This window comes from Bubalus bubalis, chromosome 3 (assembly GCF_019923935.1).
Source record: "Bubalus bubalis isolate 160015118507 breed Murrah chromosome 3, NDDB_SH_1, whole genome shotgun sequence".
NCBI lineage: Eukaryota > Metazoa > Chordata > Mammalia > Artiodactyla > Bovidae > Bubalus > Bubalus bubalis.
Genome location: NC_059159.1, coordinates 29069889 through 29090116, shown reverse-complemented (window position 1 = coordinate 29090116; position 20228 = coordinate 29069889). Strand labels below are relative to the sequence as shown.

The 20228-nt window shown below is 45.4% G+C and overlaps 1 pseudogene; it reads left to right on the top strand.

The window, feature by feature from the left end:
• Positions 1 to 12778: 12778 nt before the first annotated feature.
• LOC102414178 lies at positions 12779 to 13323 on the top strand (annotated as a pseudogene).
• Positions 13324 to 20228: the final 6905 nt, after the last annotated feature.

The following is a 20228-nucleotide window of genomic DNA, read 5'->3' as shown; positions in this document are numbered from 1 at the left end:
GGGTCAGGGAAGATCCCCTGGAGAAGGAAATGGCAACCCACTCCAGTATTCTCGCCTGAAAAATCCCCTGGACAGAGGAGCCTGATAGGCTATACAGTCCAAAGGGTCGCAAAGAGTTCAACAAGACTGAGCAACTAACACACACCCAGAAAAGCAACCGTGAATTTTCACAAAGTGATAGTACTCGTGTATCTGGCTCCCAGACCGAGAAAGACTTAAGCATCCCTCTTCCAGTGCATTTTTTTTTATTTTATTTTTAAACTTTACATAATTGTATTAGTTTTGCCAAATATCAAAATGAATCCGCCACAGGTATACATGTGTTCCCCATCCTGAACCCTCCTCCCTCCTTCCTCCCCATTTCATCCCTCTGGGTCGTCCCAGTGCACCAGCCCCAAGCATCCAGTATCGTGCATCGAACCTGGACTGGCAACTCGTTTCATACATGATATTTTACATGTTTCAATGCCATTCTCCCAAATCTTCCCACCCTCTCCCTCTCTCACAGAGTCCATAAGACTGTTCTATACATCATCTTCCAGTGCATTTTTGAGATGAGATTATACTGTGCATAACTTTTTTTTTTAATATTCTCACTTGTCACTATATTGTCCCCATATGTTAGTTAATACATTTCCTAGCATAATTTTAGGGCAGGGCTTCCCAGGTGGCACTAATGATAAAGAATCCTCTGCCAATTCAGGTGATGCCAGAAATGTGGGTTCAATCCCTGGGTCAGGAAGATCTGCTGCAGGAGGAAATGGCTACCCACTCCAATATTTTTGCCTGGAGAATCGGATCGACAGAGGAGTCTGGCGGGCTACAGTCCATAGGGCTGCACAAAGTAGAACCTGACTGAAGCAAATTAGCACACGATGTATCATAATTTTAAAGGGCTCATTGATCACTTCATGGGAATCCTGAGTCCCTGCTTTTGAACAGTACTTTTTCCTTTTTATTGGATAAGAAAGGCAAAACTATTTAATAAATGAGTAAATATGCTCCTAAGTTAAAAAGGTAGAAGTAAGAAAGAACGCTCTCCTGGCCTGATTAAGAACAAGCTGCTGCTGCTGCTAAGTCACTTCAGTCATGTCCGACTCTGTGTGACCCCATAGACGCAGCCCACTAGGCTCCTCTGTCCCTGGGATTCTCCAGGCAAGAATAATGGAGTGGGTTGCCATTTCCTTCTCCAATGCATGAAAGTGAAAAGTGAAAGTAAAGTCGCTCAGTCGTGCCCTTAGCGACCCCATGGACTGCAGCCTACCGGGCTCCTCCGTCCATGGGATTTTCCAGGCAAGAGTACTGGAGTGGGTTGCCATTGCCTTCTCCGGATTAAGAACAAGAGGCATCAGTTAATTCAATAACTAGGACATCCGAAGGTCCTGGTGTTCTTTAGAGAAGGAGAGAGGGAAGCCTTTGTGGGAGGAAGGAAAACTGTGTCTGGTGCTCACAGGTGAAGCTGGGGGTGGGGGGTGGGGGGCAGTGTGGGTAGGAGGGAGCAGCTGAGACCACCAGAGCTTCTACTTGTCAATGGAAAGGGATTGTGGCAGTCTCTGTGTTTGTGGCCACGTATGACATTGGAAGCATTTGGGGTGGACCCAAGGCCATCATGGCACCCCACTCCAGTACTCCTGCCTGGAAAATCCCATGGACGGAGGAGCCTGGTAGGTTGCAGTCCATGGGGTCGCTGAGGATCAGACATGATTGAGCGACTTCACTTTCACTTTTCACTTTCATGCATTGGAGAAGGAAATGGCAACCCACTGCAGTGTTCTTGCCTGGAGAATCCCAGGGACGGGGGAGCGTGGTGGGCTGCCGTCTATGGGGTCACACAGAGCCGGACATGACTGAAGTGACTTAGCAGCAAGGCCATCAGGGCATCAGAGACTGGAGGCTCTGTCCACTATCTTCCAGGAAAAGGGCCTGCCAGCCCGCAGCACCATTGCTGGTTCCGTGTCCAGATGCCAGGGAGCCAGAGCCCCGAGTCACCTCCTTATCGATTTTGATGGCCCAGGGGTGAAGTGTACCCTGCTGGGGTGGTTGGGGAATGGGGGGCCGAGAGAAGGGAGGGAGTGAACGAGATCTGGTCGCAGCTTCGGGCTGGTCACTCCCTCGCGTCCCTCCTCCCCGCAAGCCTCCAGCCCTGGCCGCACAGCAAGGTCACTGTGAGGAGGAGCCCGTGCCTTTCCCACGGATGTCGAGGGCCCAGAATCTCCTGGAAAGAATGCCTCAACACAAGGAAAGGTCAGAGACATTCTTGAAATCCGGCTCAGAGTTCTGGATACTCAGGCCCCTCCTCCTGGGATGTGGACGCAAACCTCAAGTGTGATTGTGCTGTGCGTGCGCCCCTACAGGCCAGTGCGGTGATGCACTCGCATGGAGGGATGGCCGAGGTTTGTACGGATGGCATCCGGGGGCCCTTTTAAAAGTGAGCGCCGTCTCCGCCAGGGCAGACCAGAGCGAAGGAGTGAGGCAGGCGTGCAGTTGTGCAGCATCAGTCAGGGTCCTCTTTTACCCTTGGTCCCGCCTCGGGGTTATCGGACCAACGCCCGCTGCAATGGGAGCACGGAGCCTTAACCACTGGCGGGCTAGGGAAATCCTCCAGGGTCAACTCCTTAAAACTTTGCTTGTTTGTTCATCGTGGGTTTTTTGCATCTATTTGTATTTTTTGACCACGCCTGAGGCACGGGGGATCTTAATTCCCCCACTAGGGATTGAACTCGCAGCCCATGCTGTGGAGGCTGAAAGGCTTAGTCCCTGGACCCCCAGGGAAGTCCAACAATTTTTATTTTTCAAAAGACTGCATTTTAAAAATTTATCTTATTTTAAAACATTTTTTAAACTTAAAAAATTTAACTGTGGAGATAAGCCCTCACCCTGCGGAGAGTGCCTCACTTGCCTCACCCTACTTCCAGCCCTGCTGTTCACCAAAATTCTGCTGATGCCCAGAAATCAAAAAGAACTGCTTCCTTATTTTAGAACTAAACTCTATTATGCGGAGAAAAAAAAAAGAGAGAGAGAGAGAATAGCAATAAAAAAAAAAAACTCCTGAAAAATATAGAAATTTTCAAAATGACAAAACAATGTCCAATAAAATACAAAAAAAGGGATAACTGCCATCAGTGACAAAGGTGTGTGGGGAAATAGATATTCTCACTTAGGACTGGAAAAGAACATGAACTAGCTGTTTGGATTGTAACGTGGCATATGTTTTAAAAATGCTTCTGTCCAAACATCTGCTCTTCTAGAGAATAGGTACTAAAGAACCAGTTAAGGATGGATGCAAAGATGTACCATCCAGATTGTTCTCATCAGAGCTGTGTTGGTGACAGTGAAACCCAAGATCCACAGCTCAGTCTAATTTCCAAGGGACTGAGCACAGTGGCTGGCCTTGGCAAGTGCTTGTGTTTAGGAGCTCCGTGAATAAAGAGACGTTGTATTGAGACTCCAGGGGTAACTGTTATGGAGGAAGAATGCAGGAATGGGACATTTAATTGTTTGTTGCAAGGACTTCCCTGGCAACCCAGTGGTTAAACTTTGCCTTCTAATGCAGCATGTTGTTCTGCCAAAAGTTTTAACTTTCATCTCAGGTTCAAAGGGTTTATTAACAAAATTAATCACTTGTTGCAAACAAATGAACAATACCAGTATTTATTAGAGAATTATCTAGCTTACCTTCAATATATTAACATTAAAAGAGAAATAGAAACAGCAGAGGATACATCATCAGACTGGGTTTTAACCAACATCCAGACTTAAACAGCACTGGGAAATCCCATGTCACAGCAAGTCCGGAGTCTGAACTGGGAAAATGTCCCAGGCAGTGAGCCCACTTTGTGGATGAGGCTTCAAAACTTCAGTTCTGAGATTCCCGCTTAAAATCTCAGGCCACAAATTGATATAGCCATCAATCTGTGAGCAAACTTCAGCTCTGGTTTCATGTTAATGCTGTCTGTTTTATCTTATGAGCAGTGATATACTCCAGGCCCGGGAGACTGGTTGGATCTCCAGGGCTCAGGAGAATTCCAAGACTCACTCCCTATCTTATTTTTGATGCCACCCAGCTAGCTGGTAAAAGTCAGTGCAAGAGCAGGCAGGCACGTAGCGAGGGCAGCGTCCAGGCAGATTAGGGACAAGTCAGAAGCCTGCTCTGCTTTCTTTGTCTCTGAAGCCTGAACAAGACTTCAATCTTAATTCCCCTAACAGTGGTGCAGGTTCGATCCCTGGTCCAGGAGCTAAGATCCCAGGTGCCTTACAGCCAAAAAAACCAAAACATAAAACAACAGAAGCAATGTTGTAACAAATTCAAGAAAGGCTTTTACAATGGTCAAAAAAAAAAACCTTAAAAAATTTTTTCATTAGAAATATTAGAAACTAATGTTGGGTAATCTGGAGGCCCAGGCCAAGGACAGGACTTCTCCAAACTGTGGCCTCCTGATTAATTGAGAAGAAAAGCCATTACATCCCATGATGGGAGAGGGATGCCTCTGGCCATGGTACAGAGGTAAAAAATAAAAATTAAAATTTTAAAAATGCAGATTTGGGGAGGAAGAAGTTTTCACATACTGAGGTATGAGAAAGTCATTCTGGTTTATACAGGAGTTAACTTGAATTTGATGCTAACCAGAACAGCCTGTTTATGGCCTATCAAATGTACATTGTACATCTGCTTTGATCATTAACGGGTTCACAGACCAGAAGCAAAGAATGTCCATGTTAAAAATATGTAAATATTAAAAGACTCCCCGCCTGGGACGCGTGTTGGTTTCTCCTTCCGTGGTAAGGCTCCCTTCCCAGGCACCAAGGCCATTCTGACTCGCTGTATATTGGCTCATCTGTTTTTTGAAACCTTGAAGGAATGTACCCCAGACTTGTTTGATGTCCTTTGTTCTGACAAGATATAAAACTGAGCTGAAAACCATGCTTCTCCGAAGCAGCTCCTCCGAGGCTGTCTCCCAGGCTACAGTCCTGTTTGACTCAAATAAAACTCTTGTCATTCCTGTTATACTTGGTTATTATTTGTGTTGACAGGGAGTCTTGAATTTCAGGCATTTCTATTTTCATGACGACTTTGTATTATGCCAGGTTTTCCTTCTTTGCTCTGTGCCTCGAAAACCTTGGTTAGGAAAAAAAAGCCCTCCCTCAGCACAGGAAAATTCAAGAGGATTATAGGTGAAACCAATCTGCACCTCCCTGCCTGTCCTTTCCGTTTAAAGCTTCTGTGACCCTCTTAGGTTTTGGTTTTGCTGAGGATGTGGTTCTGTATAAACCCAAGTAAGTCTGGCTGATATGTCAGGGCTCAAACGTCTTCCCTGATCTAATGAGAAGGTTGCCATGCTTGTTTGTGGTCAGGGGAGACTGGGGCAATGTGGATGTCCTTTACCTTGGAGACGGAGAGCTGAAAGCACAAAGTTCTGTCTATGGGTCATCAGTTGTGGGTGCAGCTAGTGAGGACCAGGGTCTTGTCCAGTTACTCCATGTGACAGTAAGTGTGACTTTCTCAACTTTGCCCCATGTGACAGTGCTGACTGTACTTGTTTCTGGAGATGTTCTTCAGTCTGGAGATCTTTTTTTTTTTCTTAATTTATTTGGTCTTAGTTGTGGCGCTTGGGATTGTCAATCTTCTACTACTACTTAAAAAAATTTTTTAAGTAATTAATTTATGTATTTTTGTCTGTGCTGGGTCTTTATTGCTGCCTGGACTTTTCTCTAGTTGAAGCAAGTGGGGGCTGCTCTCTAGCTGTGATGCATGGGCTTCTCATTGTGGGGATTTCTCTTGTCGTGGAGCACAGGCTGTAGGGTACGTGGGCTCAGTAGTTATGGATCCCAGACCGGGGATTGAACCTGTGTTGGCAGGTGGATTCTTTGCCACTGAGCCACCAGGGAAGCCCTTCTTTTCCTTTTAAAAAAATATATTTATTTGTTTGTTTATTTGGCTGCATCTGTCTTAGTTGTGGAATGTGGGATCTAGTTCCCCAACCAGGGATCAAACACAGGGCCCCCTGCATTGGGAGGGCAGAGTCTTAGCCACTGGATTACCAGGGAAGTCCCCAGCCTAGAGAGAGCCTTGGCATTTTACTAAATCAAAGACCCTCCTGGCTGTCACTCAGCAGATGCAGCTGATGGCAACTGGGTGCTGCACACACAGAGAGGCCTTGATGACAGACAGGGCCCTGAAATTCCATCAGCAGTCAAATGGAGACAGTGCCATCCTCTGGGAACTAAAACACCTGTCTTCCAACATGAAAGAACGATAAAAGGAAGAGCCTGTCCCTATTCATCAGGATTTAAATCTGGGTTTAAACTTAGACAAAGAACATTACTGTGGAAGATTCCCTCTACCAAGGGGGTGGCAAGCGTACCAGTCCTGTCTTTGCTACCTACTATCTGTGTGACACCAGACAAGTCACCCAACTTTTCTTTGCCATGGAGTCCTCAATTCTAAGAGCTTCCCAGATGGCTTAGTGGTAAAGAACCTGCCTACCAATGCAGGAAACACGGGAGATGCAGGCTCCATCCCTGGGTCTGGAAGATTCCCTGGAGGAGGAAATGGCAACCCACTCCCAGTATTCTTGCCTGGGAAATCCCATGGACAGAGGAGCCTGGCAGGCTACATACAGTCCATGTGTTGCAACATGCCTCAATCTAAACAGTGATATAACCGGAGTAAAAGGATTGTAAGCCAAGTGATGCTTTGAAAATGAGCTCCAAAGAGCACAATGTTTCTAAAAAAAATTTTTTTTAATTGCAGCAGGGGGATATCTAGTTTCCTGACCAGAGATCGAATCTGTTCATCCCACCCCCCTGTATTGGGAGCTCAGAGTCAACCTACAGGACCACCGGGACATCCCTGTTTCCTGATTCTTAGTGTGTCTACTAGGCTTCCACGGACTTGTCAGAGCTCATGACTGTGGGGCTGTCGGGACTGCCCAGGGCTGTGGGGCAAGATGTGATTTAACCTAATGCTGGGCTCTCTCCAAGCACAAGCAGTAAGCAAGCCTGCTGTCAGTACTTATTCAGAGTCATGTAAGCTGGAAGATGGCTACCGCACAGCCCCTATTCCACGTTACATTCTTGTGTTATTTCTCTCCCTCTCAAAAATGTATTGTTCTTCTCTGATTAGGCATTAATGGAGTCCAACCAAATCACCCTATTTGGGTCCCCAGGATAGCCAGTGTGACCTTGTATCATCTGACGGATATGTAAATCACGGAATCATCATCACAAAATTATTCATAAACCTACTCTGAGTCATCTGGAAACTCAGATCTTTGCAATTTTATCACTTTTATGAGGACCTACCAAGTCCCTGGCACCGTGGTACACATTTTACTCTTTGGCTGCATTGGGTCTTTATTGTGGCTGGTAGGCTTCTCTCGTTGTGGAGCATGGGCTTAGCTGCCCTGTGGCAATGTGGGATCTTAGTTCTGGGACCAGAGATTCAACCCTCTCCCCTGCATTTCAAGGGCGAAATGTTAACCCCTGGAGCACCAGGGAGGTCCCAGTAGGTATTTTATATGTTACCTCATTTTGTCTTCACAACCAGTACGCTCCTGAATTCTTCATGAAACTCTGCCTTTTCCTATGGTTGTATGGACTGTCGGTCCCCATAAATGGCTGCTCTCTTGCTCTTGGTACATCCCATGCCCCACTGGCCCTGCCTCACCCTTATGCTATGCAAAAGATTGCTTCCCATCTATTTTTTTTCAATATTTATTTATTTAGCTGCAGCATACAGGCTCTTCATTTCACACAGGGACTCTAGCTGTGGCCCATGGGCTTAGTTGCTTCGTGGCATGTGGGCTCTTAGGTCCCTGACCATAGATCGCACCCGAGTCCCCTGCATTCTTAACAACCGGACTACCAGGGAAGTCCCTGCATCCCCGTCTTAATCTGCAAGTTTAATCAGGAATCGCCAGCATGATCAGCCTGTGTGTGTAAGTCTCTCAGTCGTGTCCGACTCTTTGCAACCCCATGAACTGTAGCTTGCCAGGTTCTGCTGTCCATGGGATTCTCCAGGCAAGAATACTGGAGTGGGTTGCCACTGCCTTCTCCAGTGATCAGCCTGACCCCCAGCTAAAATATGTTCCAGCCCAAGGACCAGAATGGCTCCATTATGTTTGGTCATCATCAGGAGACATCAGCCTTCATGACTGTTGCTAACACAGAGCTGTGTGGGAGCCCCCCTGTTGACCAAGGGGGCTTCTAACATCACACTCCCTACAACTGAGAGCAGCCCCCTCCAGTGAAGATTGCTGCCATGTCCTGCTTGCCCTCCCCTGTACTCAGTGGGGTGTTGCTCCAGGACCTTTGCCTCTGACCTGTTAAGGTGCCCATCCAAAAAACACTGATGCCTCTGTCACTGTCTACAGGCTCTTTCTTCCATCTCACTGCTGGGCAGTTACAAGTACTGCAGGACTGAAGGATACAGGTTAACAATAGTCTTTCTGCATTTTCCTCCATTCTTTTTCATGTGAAATAACTCCCCTGGAAGAGCCTTGTGCTACTTTTTAACTTTCCCAGAAAGATTTTTCTGCTTTGGGCTTCCATTTATATTGTCACAGTATAAGGACTCTGCCATTTTTACAGAGATATTTTTGAATGTTTAATCTGTTGTTCAGTCTATTTATAGCTTCTCTATCTGAAGGGAAGTGTTTCTAAGAATAAAACAGGAGTAACTGTAGGCTCCCAAAATGCTTCCAAAAATTCCAGCCCAGGACTGAGGGCCTCAACCTACTCCAGAAAAAAACACCAGTAACCCAATCCCAGGGTTCCTCGAGAAAGAACTGCACTCTCCACACCTTTGGGAGCTGAGAGTTCTAAACTCCACATTTTAAAATATTTATTTTTGGCGGCATCCGGTCTCAGTAGTGGCACTCCGGCTTCTCCCCACTATGGGGCACATGCCCAGGAGTTGCAGCCCACAGGGTTAGCTGCCCCACAGTATGGGGTATCTAGTTCCCCGGGGTAGGGGTAGGGGTTAGGGTTAGGGATGGAACACGCACCCCCTGCACTGGAAAGTGGATTTTTAATCACTGGACCACCCAGTTCCTACACTCTTAACTCAATCTCTTTATGAGTGTTTCCAGAGGCTCAGTGCGCTCCAGGCTCAATTTGTCCCCAGGCTGTAGAGCCGTCCCGCGGGCCATCAGTGTCCTCTTTGTGCCTACGCCGCCCGGCCCAGCCTAGCCGAGGGCAACTCTCCTCTGGACCGCGCCCCCGTCCCGCTCCCCGGGAGGGAGGCGGCAGAAGGTGCGGAGGCGCAGGTGGGCGCGCAGGACTCACATGCCACGCCCAGGCCTGGCAGGCGGTGGGAGGCAGGCGAGACCGGGCCTCAATCCCCGGGCGCAAGACCCTCGACCGCAAGGAGGGCGCACGCGGGCGATGAGCTCGGCCTCTAGCGCCCGCCGCACCTGCCGGGAGCCAATCCCGCGGCGGCTCCGCGAACGCCTGGATGGGGCGCGGTGACGTCATGCACACACGTGCCCACCCCGTAAGTCCGCCAACCTTCCCTGCTCCCTCCCGGCTCCATCCCCAGGAGTCAGCGTGTGTCCTGTGCGGCGACGTCCCCAGTTTATTGTTCACTTCATCGTAGACCGTATCAAGGCCAGTTGCCCGACGACGCAGATGAGCTGGCTTAGGAGGAAAGCTGGGAGGGGAATCTGAGGGCGCAGAAAATGAGGCGCTGTGCGTCCAGATCAGGTCTAATTGGCTGCGAGTGTGGATTCTGTGAGTCTGCTCCTCACAGCTCCCAGAGGAGAGTGAACACCGTACCCGCCGAGTAATTCAGACTGGGTGAGAATTGCAAATGTTGTCCCTGAGGACCCTAACCTTCTCTGTGTTCCCAACGGGAAGTCCACGAAGGGGGTCTGAGTAGTGAGCTGGGAGAGATGCTAGTCACAGCAAGGTTTCCTGACGCCCCGGGACTGACCTGCTGCTCCTTCCCTCCACAGTCCATCTGAAGTCACTGTGCTGGAGGACGGGCTACTGCCCACATTCTGAGAGTGTAATCGAATGGCTTTGGAGCTGGGCTGCCTGGGTGGAGTCCCCACCCGTCACTGGCCCTCGCATGGGTCTAGGGTGTGTCTTAAACTCCCTCACTCTCACCTCTAGGTATAAAGAGGACCAACAGCGGGAGCCTCACTCAGGGCTACTGTGAGGTTAGCATAGGAACCAATAAAGTACTCTGAACATACCTGTGCTGTCAGTTTTTTCATAATTTACTCAAATTCTTTTTTTATTATTTATTTGTTGGTCACACTGCGAGGCAGGTGGGATCTTAGTTCCCTGACCAGGAATTGAACCTGTGACCCCTGCAGTGGAAGCACAGTCTTAAGGAACCACCAGAAAAGTCTCTATTCAGAGATTCTTGAATCAGGCAGCATTTATTTCATCCAGCACATGAGGAGATTCGAGGAGCTGTACAGAATGAAGGCTTTTACAGGCAAAAGGGGACTAGGAAAAAAAGGTAGTTACTAACAGAGTGGATTGCTTTAGGCAGGGTCACCTTCTTTTGGGGGGGAGAGGGGGGTTCTATCATGCAGATACCTCACTAATTCCAGTTGACTGGTTAAAGGATCACATTCTTGGGAGACACTGCGGTTAGATAGTAAGTATTCGTTTGCAGATGACTCCATTTTGGGACCTGTAGTTCTTTTTTTTTTTAACAGACCTGACTCCCTTCTCAAGATCTGTGGTGGAATCGGGAATAGAAGTTACAACTCTTTGAGTGGGAAGTTAGAGCCTATATTAGATCCCTAGGGCTGCTGGAATGAAGAACCGCAAACTGGGAGCTTAAAACTCCATAAGTTTATTCTCTCCCAGTCTGGAGGCCAGTGGTCTGAAGCCAAGGTGGCAGCAGGGTTAGTTCTCTAGGAGGCTCTGGGGGAGCATATGTTTCATGCCTCTTTCCTGGCTGCTGGGGTTGCTGGCAGTCCTTGGCTTGTAGCCACCTCTCATGAAGATGTCTTCATGAGACATCTTCAATTCTGTGTCCCTGTCTCTGCTTTCCCCCTCCTTCCTCTTAGGAGGACTTCAGTCAATGGAACTGTGACCTACTTTAAATCCAGGACGATCTTGAGACCCTTAACTGGATTATATCTGCAAAGACTCTATAATAATTTCCAAATAAGGTCACAACTGAAATTTATGGTGGGCATGCCTTTTTGGGTGACACTATTCAACCCACTGCAGACCCATCTCTTGCTTGCAGCTGGCCTTGGACTTTGCGCATTTCTGATCTTTAGTTTCCTTACTAGTTAAAGGAGATGGGGTCTTTGTCTGGTCTGTGTCATTCATTCAGCCTTTCATTCAAAGTCTGTGTTAAGCACCTTTTAGGCAACTGGGCTCTATACATCCTGGGCTTCCCTGGTGGCTCAGATGGTAAAAAGTCCGCCTTCAATGCAAGAGATGCGGATTCAATCCCTGGGCCAGGAAGATCCCCTGGAGAAGGGAATTGTTACCCACTCCAGTATTCTTGCCTGGAGAATTCCACAGACAGAGGAGCTTGGTGGACTACTGTCCATGGGGTCGCAAAAAGCCAGCCACAACTAAGTGACTGACATGCTCTATATGTCTTGACACCTCATGTGATCTCATGGTGATGAACAGAAGACTCAGGGTGATGCCAGCAAGATGGCAGAATAGGAAGGCTCAGCCCTCATCCCCAACAGAGACACCAAATTAACCCTAGAAACACCAAAATACCTTTAGGAGAACTTCAGAAACCAGCTAACAAGTTGCAGTGCTGTGCTTAGTTGCTGTGTCTGACTCTTTATGACTCTTTGGACTGTAGCCCACTAAGCTCCTTCATCCACGGGACTCTCCAGGCTAGAACACTGGAGTGGGGGGGCCATTTCCAAGAAGTTGTAGTCCCCCAGGCAAATGCAGAGTCAACAACAGCTCCATGGAGAAGTGTAAGAAGACCCTTTCATTTCTTCTGTGACTGCCCACCCCCTGGCTGGCACGGCTCGTCCCAGGGGGGTGGGGAAGAGAACATAAGACGTGGACCAATACTACAGGCTTTCAGAGGGCTACTCGAGGGACTGGTGTCTGTCTCTCCTGACTCCAGGGCTAACAGAACCAATGCAGTTTGGAGGTCTGGAGGTTGCCTAAAGCTAGAAGGAGTGAGGGCAGTGTTCAGCAGCATCAGCACCAGGGGGCCCATGGTGCGGCACACAGAGGCCAGGGCAGCTTGGTGCGATCAGGAGAAGACGCCTGACTCAATAGCACCAGGAGGGAGACAGAAGAGCAGAGCATAAATCTAGCCGGCATTCTGAGGACTGGTATCTATCTCCCAGGCTCTGGGGAGCTAATGGACAGCTGACATACTTCAGATGCCTAGGGGTTGCAGAGAACAGAGAGCCAGGGAACATGCAGTCCCACAGACACACGCTGGAGGGAGCAAAGGCTTACGTGCTCCAGGAGAAGAACCCGGCAAACCTAATTGGGAAGTCCTGTGGGAGAAGCTGCAGGCAGGCCCACAAAAGGTTTCAGAGACACCAGAGTCTCTAGCTGGGCTAATTGGTGAGTGCATTCCCTTGTAGAAAGCCTGAGAGGGGTGACTTTTCTCAAAGCATAAAATTCAGCAAATAGGTCGGGAGTGGGGGTCCGAACCCACTGTCCCCTGTGAGATGTAGGGGAGGCGGGTGGCAGTGCTCAGTGGAGGTGACCACGGCGCCGGTGGCCCAGGGTGTGGTGGGGGCGACCCCTGATTCCCTGACCGCAGGCTGTTCGCACCCTGCTGGGCCTGCTGGGGAGGAAGGGTGAGCTAGGGGAAAACATAAGGAAGTGAAAGCGCGGGTGGCTGTTGAGCTGTCCTTAGCTTCAGGTGCCATGTGGGTCTGGTCGGGAGAGCAAGCCTGGTGGATCCTTTTCTGAAGGAAGAAGAAGAATGTTTATTCCTTAAAGTATGGAGGGTGCTTGCACTTGGTGTCCGAAATTGAGGTGCACAGGAGTATACAGAATTTAAGCCTTCTCTCAGAAGTGTATTGGTAGAGTTAAAGAAGAAGACAGCCAACCAAAGGTCATCTGAAATTGTGACTGGTTGATAATCCCTGGACAAAATCAGAGATCACTGCTCAAGCATAAGGCCTCCACGAAGATGTTTGACTTAAAGGCTTGGGCTGAGTATGCTGTGGAATGGGCTGCAAAGGACCCATAGGGCTTCCTTAGTTATTTTGGCTCTAACTCCATCTTTTCTGAGCAAGTGCTGTGCTGTCTTGGAAATTGGCCAAGATGATTGAGGCCAGGGAAAAGGAGCAAAAGAAGAATCAAAAACATCAAGAAAATATCGCAAAAGCTAAATGACTAAAAAATGATTGAAAGAATGAACAGGCTGTGCATCCAGAGAAAAACTGTTTGGAAAATTATGCATCCTTGAAAGGACCCATTAAGGTTTCCTTTCAGATCTTATGACAGTATTACTAATCGAAGTCTGAGTCTATGGAAGAATCATGTAGTTCTCACCTGTACTGTAGCAACTTTTCGGGTTTGGAATAGAAATCTGTTGACAGTTACTGTAAATTGGCATTTATTATGCTACAAATTCTTAGAACTTTCATTTGCCTTTTTGCAGCTTATGTATGAATACTAAAATGAAAACATCCTGTGAAGAAAAGTGGCTTTAGTTTATGAACTCTATTCAAATAATGGCTTAAAATGGGGTCCTGTTCTGGACAAAGGAGATTAAGAATGTAGAAATCAAAGTTGTTCTGAGCAGAAACACGTGCTTTGGCTTAAAAGATATATGGTGTATTAATTACATCTCTTATCATTATTACTTATTTCTTGGAATAGAATAGTTTCTGGTTTCCTCAAAGCAAAATAATATTATTCAATGAGTACTTCTCTATTTTCTGTATTTTTCTTATTTTAGCTTTTGAGATACTGGAAATTACCAAATATTCTGCATTTTAAAAAATCTAATTTTATAAAGAATTTTCCTGTTATCTTGACTATGTAGAATACCACCTACTGGATATAATAATTTTTGTACTTATGAGCACTGCCATTTTCTTAGAGATGACTTGAGTAGAGTAACACTATGATTTAAAGCTTAAGAGTGGAAATGCCAAACCTCATAGTATACCTTCAGTTCAGTTCAGTTCATTCGCTCAGTCGTGTCCGACTCTTTGCAACCCTGTGAATCGCAGCACACCAGGCCTCCCTGTCCATGACCAACTCCCGGAGTTCACTCAAACTCACATCCATCGAGTTGGTAATGCCATCCAGCCATCTCATCCTCTGTCGTCCCCTTCTCCTCCTGCCCCCAATCCTTCCCAGCATCAGAGTCTTTTCCAATGAGTCAACTCTTTGCATGAGGTGGCCAAAGTACTGGAGTTTCAGCTTTAGTATCATTCCTTCCAAAGAACACCCAGGACTGATCTCCTTCAGAATGGACTGGTTGGATCTCCTTGCAGTCCAAGGGACTCTCAAGAGTCTTCTCCAACACCACAGTTCAAAAGCATCATTCTTCGGCGCTCAGCTTTCTTCACAGTCCAACTCTCGCATCCATACATGACCACTGGAAAAACCATAGCCTTGACTAGACAGACCTTTGTTGGCAAAGTAATGTCTCTGCTTTTCAATATGCTATCTAGATTGGTCATAACTTTTCTTCCAAGGAGTAAGCATCTTTTAATTTCATGGCTGCAGTCACCATCTGCAGTGATTTTGGAGCCCAAAAAGATAAAGTCTGACACTGTTTCCACTGTTTCCCCATCTATTTCTCATGAAGTGATGGGACCAGATGCCATGATCTTCGTTTTCTGAATGTTGAGCTTTAAGCTAACTTTTTCACTCTCCTCTTTCACTTTCATCAAGAGGCTTTTTAGTTCTTCTTTGCTTTCTGCCATAAGGGTGGTGTCATCTGTATATCTGAGGTTATTGATATTTCTCCCGGCAATCTTGATTCCAGTTTGTGCTTCTTCCAGCCCAGTGTTTCTCATGATGTACTCTGCATATAAGTTAAATAAGCAGGGTGACAGTATACAGCCTTGACGTACTCCTTTTCCTATTTGGAACCAGTCTGTTGTTCCATGTCCAGTTCTAACTATTGCCTCCTGACCTGCATATAGGTTTCTCAAGAGGCAGGTCAGGTGGTCTGGTATTCCCATCTCTTTCATAATTTTCCACAGTTTATTGTGATCCACACAGTCAAAGGCTTTGGCATAGTCAATAAAGCAGAAATAGATGTTTTTCTGGAACTCTCTTGCTTTTTCGATGATCCAGCAGATGCTGGCAATTTGATCTCTGATAGTATACCTTAGAACCAGTTTATTCTCACTTGTGCCAAGTAGAAATGTGAAGTAGTTAAAATGTCTTATCAGATAATTTGCTGATTATATAGATACCACTTTTGTTTTTAATTCCATTCTTTGTTTTAAATCATGTGGTAGTGATGTCTTTAATTTTTGATCAGACAGGTTCATGGTGAAAATTAAAATTTCAACTTTCTTTTAAGGAACTTTTAGAGAGTTACAGTTATGTCATATGTTGTAAATGGTAAAGAAAGTCTTAACATTTGGAAAAATTTTGTTTGCATTGTATTCATTGGGTGAAAAAGGGGTAAATTATGTCAAAATGAGAATGTTATAACTAGAAATAAAGAGGTAAAGGATATTTCCTTCAGTTAAATAATATAATTGGAACTTTTTACTCTTTAACATGGCTTTTTAAAATACATGGTTGATAATTTTATTTGTTGTCAATAACTAATAGCTTATTAATGTTTTTCTCACCTCTATTAATGACTTTTAAATTGCAAAAAATTGTCCAATAGCTTTAATTAAAAAATGAAACTAGATATTGAAATAAATTTGATACTTAAAAAAAAATTCAGCAAACAATCACAAGGCACATGAACAAACCAGGAAAGATGCCCCAATCAAAGGAACAAAATCAATGTCCAGAAACCAAACCAAAAAAAGGGAGATCTCTGAATTACTTGTCAAATAAGTCAAAATAATTGTGTTAAAGAAGTTTAATGATCTACAGGAGAACATGGATAGACAACTAAACAAAATCAGGAAAGTGATGAACAACATGAGTATCAAAAAAGAAACTATTACAAAAAAAGAACTGAACAAATTCTGAATTGCAAATATAATAACTGAATTTAAAAATTCACTAGAGGGGTTCACTGGCCAACTGGGTCAAGCAAAAGAAAGAATCAGGAAACTCAAAGACAAATCATTCAAAACCACTGTGTTGGAGGAACAAAAAGAAGAATGAGGAAAAGTGAAGAAAGCCATAGGAACTTATAGAACACTTTGAAGTTGACAGTATAGACATTATGAGAGTTCCAGAATGAGGAGACACAGAGAGAAAGGGACAGAAAACAGTGGAAGATATAATGGCCAAATTCTGAGGAACAGAAGGAGCATCCAAATTTAAGAAGCTCAAAGGACTCCAACTAGGATAAGGGCCTACACTGAGACACATTTTAATCAAACTGTCAAAAGAAAAAGAGAATCCTGTAAGCAGCAAGAGAAAAGCAGCCTGTCCTATTCAAGGGAGCTCCCATTAGATGATTAGCAGAAACATTACAAACCAGAAGGGACCAGACTGTAAAATCGCTATGGACCTATCCTCAAGTTCACAAATTCTTTCTTCTGCCAGTTCAAATACACTGCCAAGCTTCCCTAGTTAATTTTTTCTTTTATTTCAGCTATTGTCCTTTCAGTTCCAGAATATCCATTTGATTCGTTTTTGAAAACAACTTCAGTCTCTTTGTTTTTATCCTCTGTTGAATGTGGCACCATCATCATGTCTCCCTTGACTTACTGAATGTATTTATAATGGCTAATCTGAAGGCTTTGTCTGTGAAAACCAACATCTGGTCTCACTCACTGTCAGTTTCTATGCCTGCTTCCCCCTGACCCCCAACTTCTGTCCTGGTGAATGGGTCATACTTTCCAGCTTCTTTGCATGTTTCATAATTCTTCTTGGACCCTGAACGTTCTGGATAATACATGATAGCAACTCCGGTACTGGTCCTCTCCCTGGGGTTTGTTATCACTTCTTTTTTATTTGTTTAGTGACTGGTTGGATCATTTCAGTAGAGTCTGTTCGCATCCTTGCAGTGTTGAGCATGGAAGGTCCTTGAGGGCACAGCCTTGGATGTGTGGTGCTCACCTTGGAATGACACTGGTTTTGGCAGGGCTTTCTCTGTCTCTTTCCCTGAGTACATCCAGCTGTTAAACCTCACTAATTACATGCTGTTTCCTCCATTGTCTGCAGCAGTCCCCTGGGGGTGTAACTTGCCCCACAACCCGAACCCATCAAGTTCCCACTCATTTGAAGAGATATCTGTAGGGGTCAGGGGTTTGAGATGTGTTCTCACCTCAAGTGGTCTCCTCCCAGCTCTCTCCCTTCCTGATTTTGGGGCAAACCAACCAGGCTGCAGTTAGGTTGTGTGTCCAGTGATCCCACCAACCTCCCTCCAACTGCCTTTCACCACATCCTCCACCCCTGAGAACACCCTCGGGCTTGAACGTCTCCAATGCGTGCTGAGTTGTGTCAGTGTTTTCCAACTCTTTGCAACCCCATTTAGAGGCTTTAACAACTGTGCTTTTATAATTTTCACCAGATTCGCCGGCAAGCAGATCCACATTGTCCCTCACATTGCATATCTATCACCTGGCTCTTCTTGTACATGTCCTCCTTTCTTTTTTGGCGGGGGGAGTGTCTTATACTGCATACCCCTTGCTTTCATAACCCTACACAAGAGCCCCCACTCCCCGGGTGTCTGTGTCAGTTGCCCACAGGCTGGCAGTAGGGACAATCTGAGCCCTGTAATCCTGGAAAACAGTGATCTGTACAAATTTTAGGGTCAGATTTTCCATTTTTGCACAAAAATGCTGATGGAGTTTTGAGAGAGTTGGTCTTGAATCAGTAAGTCCCCAGGGAATAACACATCTTACCAATATTAAGCATTCCAATCCATGGACACGGGATGTTTTTTCATTTATTTAGGTCTTTCAGTTCAGTTCAGTTCAGTTCAGTCGCTCAGTCGTGTCTGACTCTTTGTGACCCCATGAATCGCAGCACGCCAGGCCTCCCTGTCCATCACCAACTCCCGGAGTTCACTCAGACACATGTCCATCGAGTCAGTGATGCCATCCAGCCATCTCATCCTCTGTTGTCCCCTTCTCCTCCTGCCCCCAATCCCTCCCAGCATCAGAGTTTTTTCCAATGAGTCAACTCTTCGCATGAGGTGGCCAAAGTACTGGAGTTTCAGCTTCAGCATCATTCCTTCCAAAGAAATCCCAGGGCTGATCTCCTTCAGAATAGACTGGTTGGACCTCCTTGCAGTCCAAAATTTAGGTCTTTAAATTCCCAGTTGTGGATGTGACTGGTGATGGAAGTAAAGTCTGATGCTATAAAGAACAATATTGCATAGGAACCTGGAATGTTAGGTCCATGAATCAAGGCAAATTGGAAGTGGTCAAACAGGAGATGGCAAGAGTGAACATTGACATTTTAGGAATCAGTGAACTAAAATGGACTGGAATGGGTGAATTTAACTCAGATGACCTTTATATCCACTAGTGTGGGCAAGAATCCCTTAGAAGAAATGGAGTAGCCCTCATAGTCAACAAAAGAGTCCAAAATGCAATACTTGGATACAGTCTCAAAAACAATAGAATGATCTCTGTTCATTTCCAAGGCAAACCATTCAATATCACAGTAATCCAAGTCTATGCCCCAACCAGTAATGCTGAAGAAGCTGAAGTTGAACAGTTGTATGAAGACCTTGTAGAAGGTATGTATGAAGGTCTTGTAGAGACCTTCTAGAACTAACACCCAAAAAAGATGTCCTTTTCATTATAGGGGCCTGGAATGCAAAAGTAGGAAGTCAAGAGATACCTGGAGTAACAGGTAAATTTGGCCTAAGTACAAAATGGAGCAGGGCAAAGGCTAATAGAGTTTTGCCAAGAGAGCACACTGATCATATCAAACACCCCCTTCCAACAACACAAGAGAAGACTCTACACATGGATATCACCAGATAGTCAATACTGAAATCAGATTGATTATATTCTTTGCAGCCAAAGATGGAGAAGCTCTATACAGTCAGCAAAAACAAGACCAGGAACTGACTATGGCTCAGATCATGAATTCCTTATTGCAAAATTTAGACTTAAATTGAAGGAAGCAGGGAAAACCACTAGACGATTCAGGTATGATCTAAATCAAATCCCTTATGATCATACAGTGGAAGTGGGAAATAGATTCAAGGGATTAGATCTGATAGACAGAGTGCCTGAAGAACTATGGATGGAGATTTGTGACATTGTACAGGAGGCAAGATCAAGACCATCCTGAAGAAAAAAAAAATGCAAAAAGGCAAAATGGCTGTCAGAGGAGGCCTTACAAATAGCTGAGAAAAGAAGAAAAGCTAAAGGCAAAGGAGAAAAGGAAAGATACACCCATTTGAATGCAGAGCTCTGAAGAATAGCAAGGAGAGATAAGAAAGTCTTCCTCAGTGATCAATGCAAATAAATATAGGAAAACAATAGAATGGGAAAGACTAGAGATCTCTTCAAGAAAATTAGAGATACCAAGGGGACATTTCAGCAAAGATGGGCATAATAAAGGACAGAAATGGTATGGACCTAACAGAAGCAGAAGATATTAAGAAGAGGTGGCAAGAATACACAGAAGAACTATACAAAAAAGATCTTAAAGACCCAGATAACCACGATGGTGTGATCACTCACCTAGAGTCAGATATCCTGGAATGCAAAATCAAGTGGGCCTTAGGAAGCATCACTATGAACAAAGCTAGTGGAGGTGATGGAATTCCAGTTGAGCTATTTCAATCCTAAAAGATGATGCTGTGAAAGTGCTGTACTCAATATGCCAGCAAATTTGGAAAACTCAGCAGTGGCCACAGGACTGGAAAAGGTCAGTTTTCATTCCAATCCCAAAGAAAGGCAATGCCAAAGAATGTTCAAACTACCTCACAACTGCACTCATCTCACATGCTAGCAAAGCAATGCTTAAAATTCTCCAAGCCAGGCTTCAACAGTATGTGAACCATGAACTTCCAGATGTTCAAGCTGGATTTAGAAAAGGTGGAGAAACCAGAGATCAAATTGCCAACATCCGTTGGATCATCAAAAAAGCAAGAATTCCCAAAAAACATCTACTTCTGCTTTATTGACTACACCAAAGACTCTGACTGTGTGGATCACAACAAACTGGGAAATTCTTAGAGATGA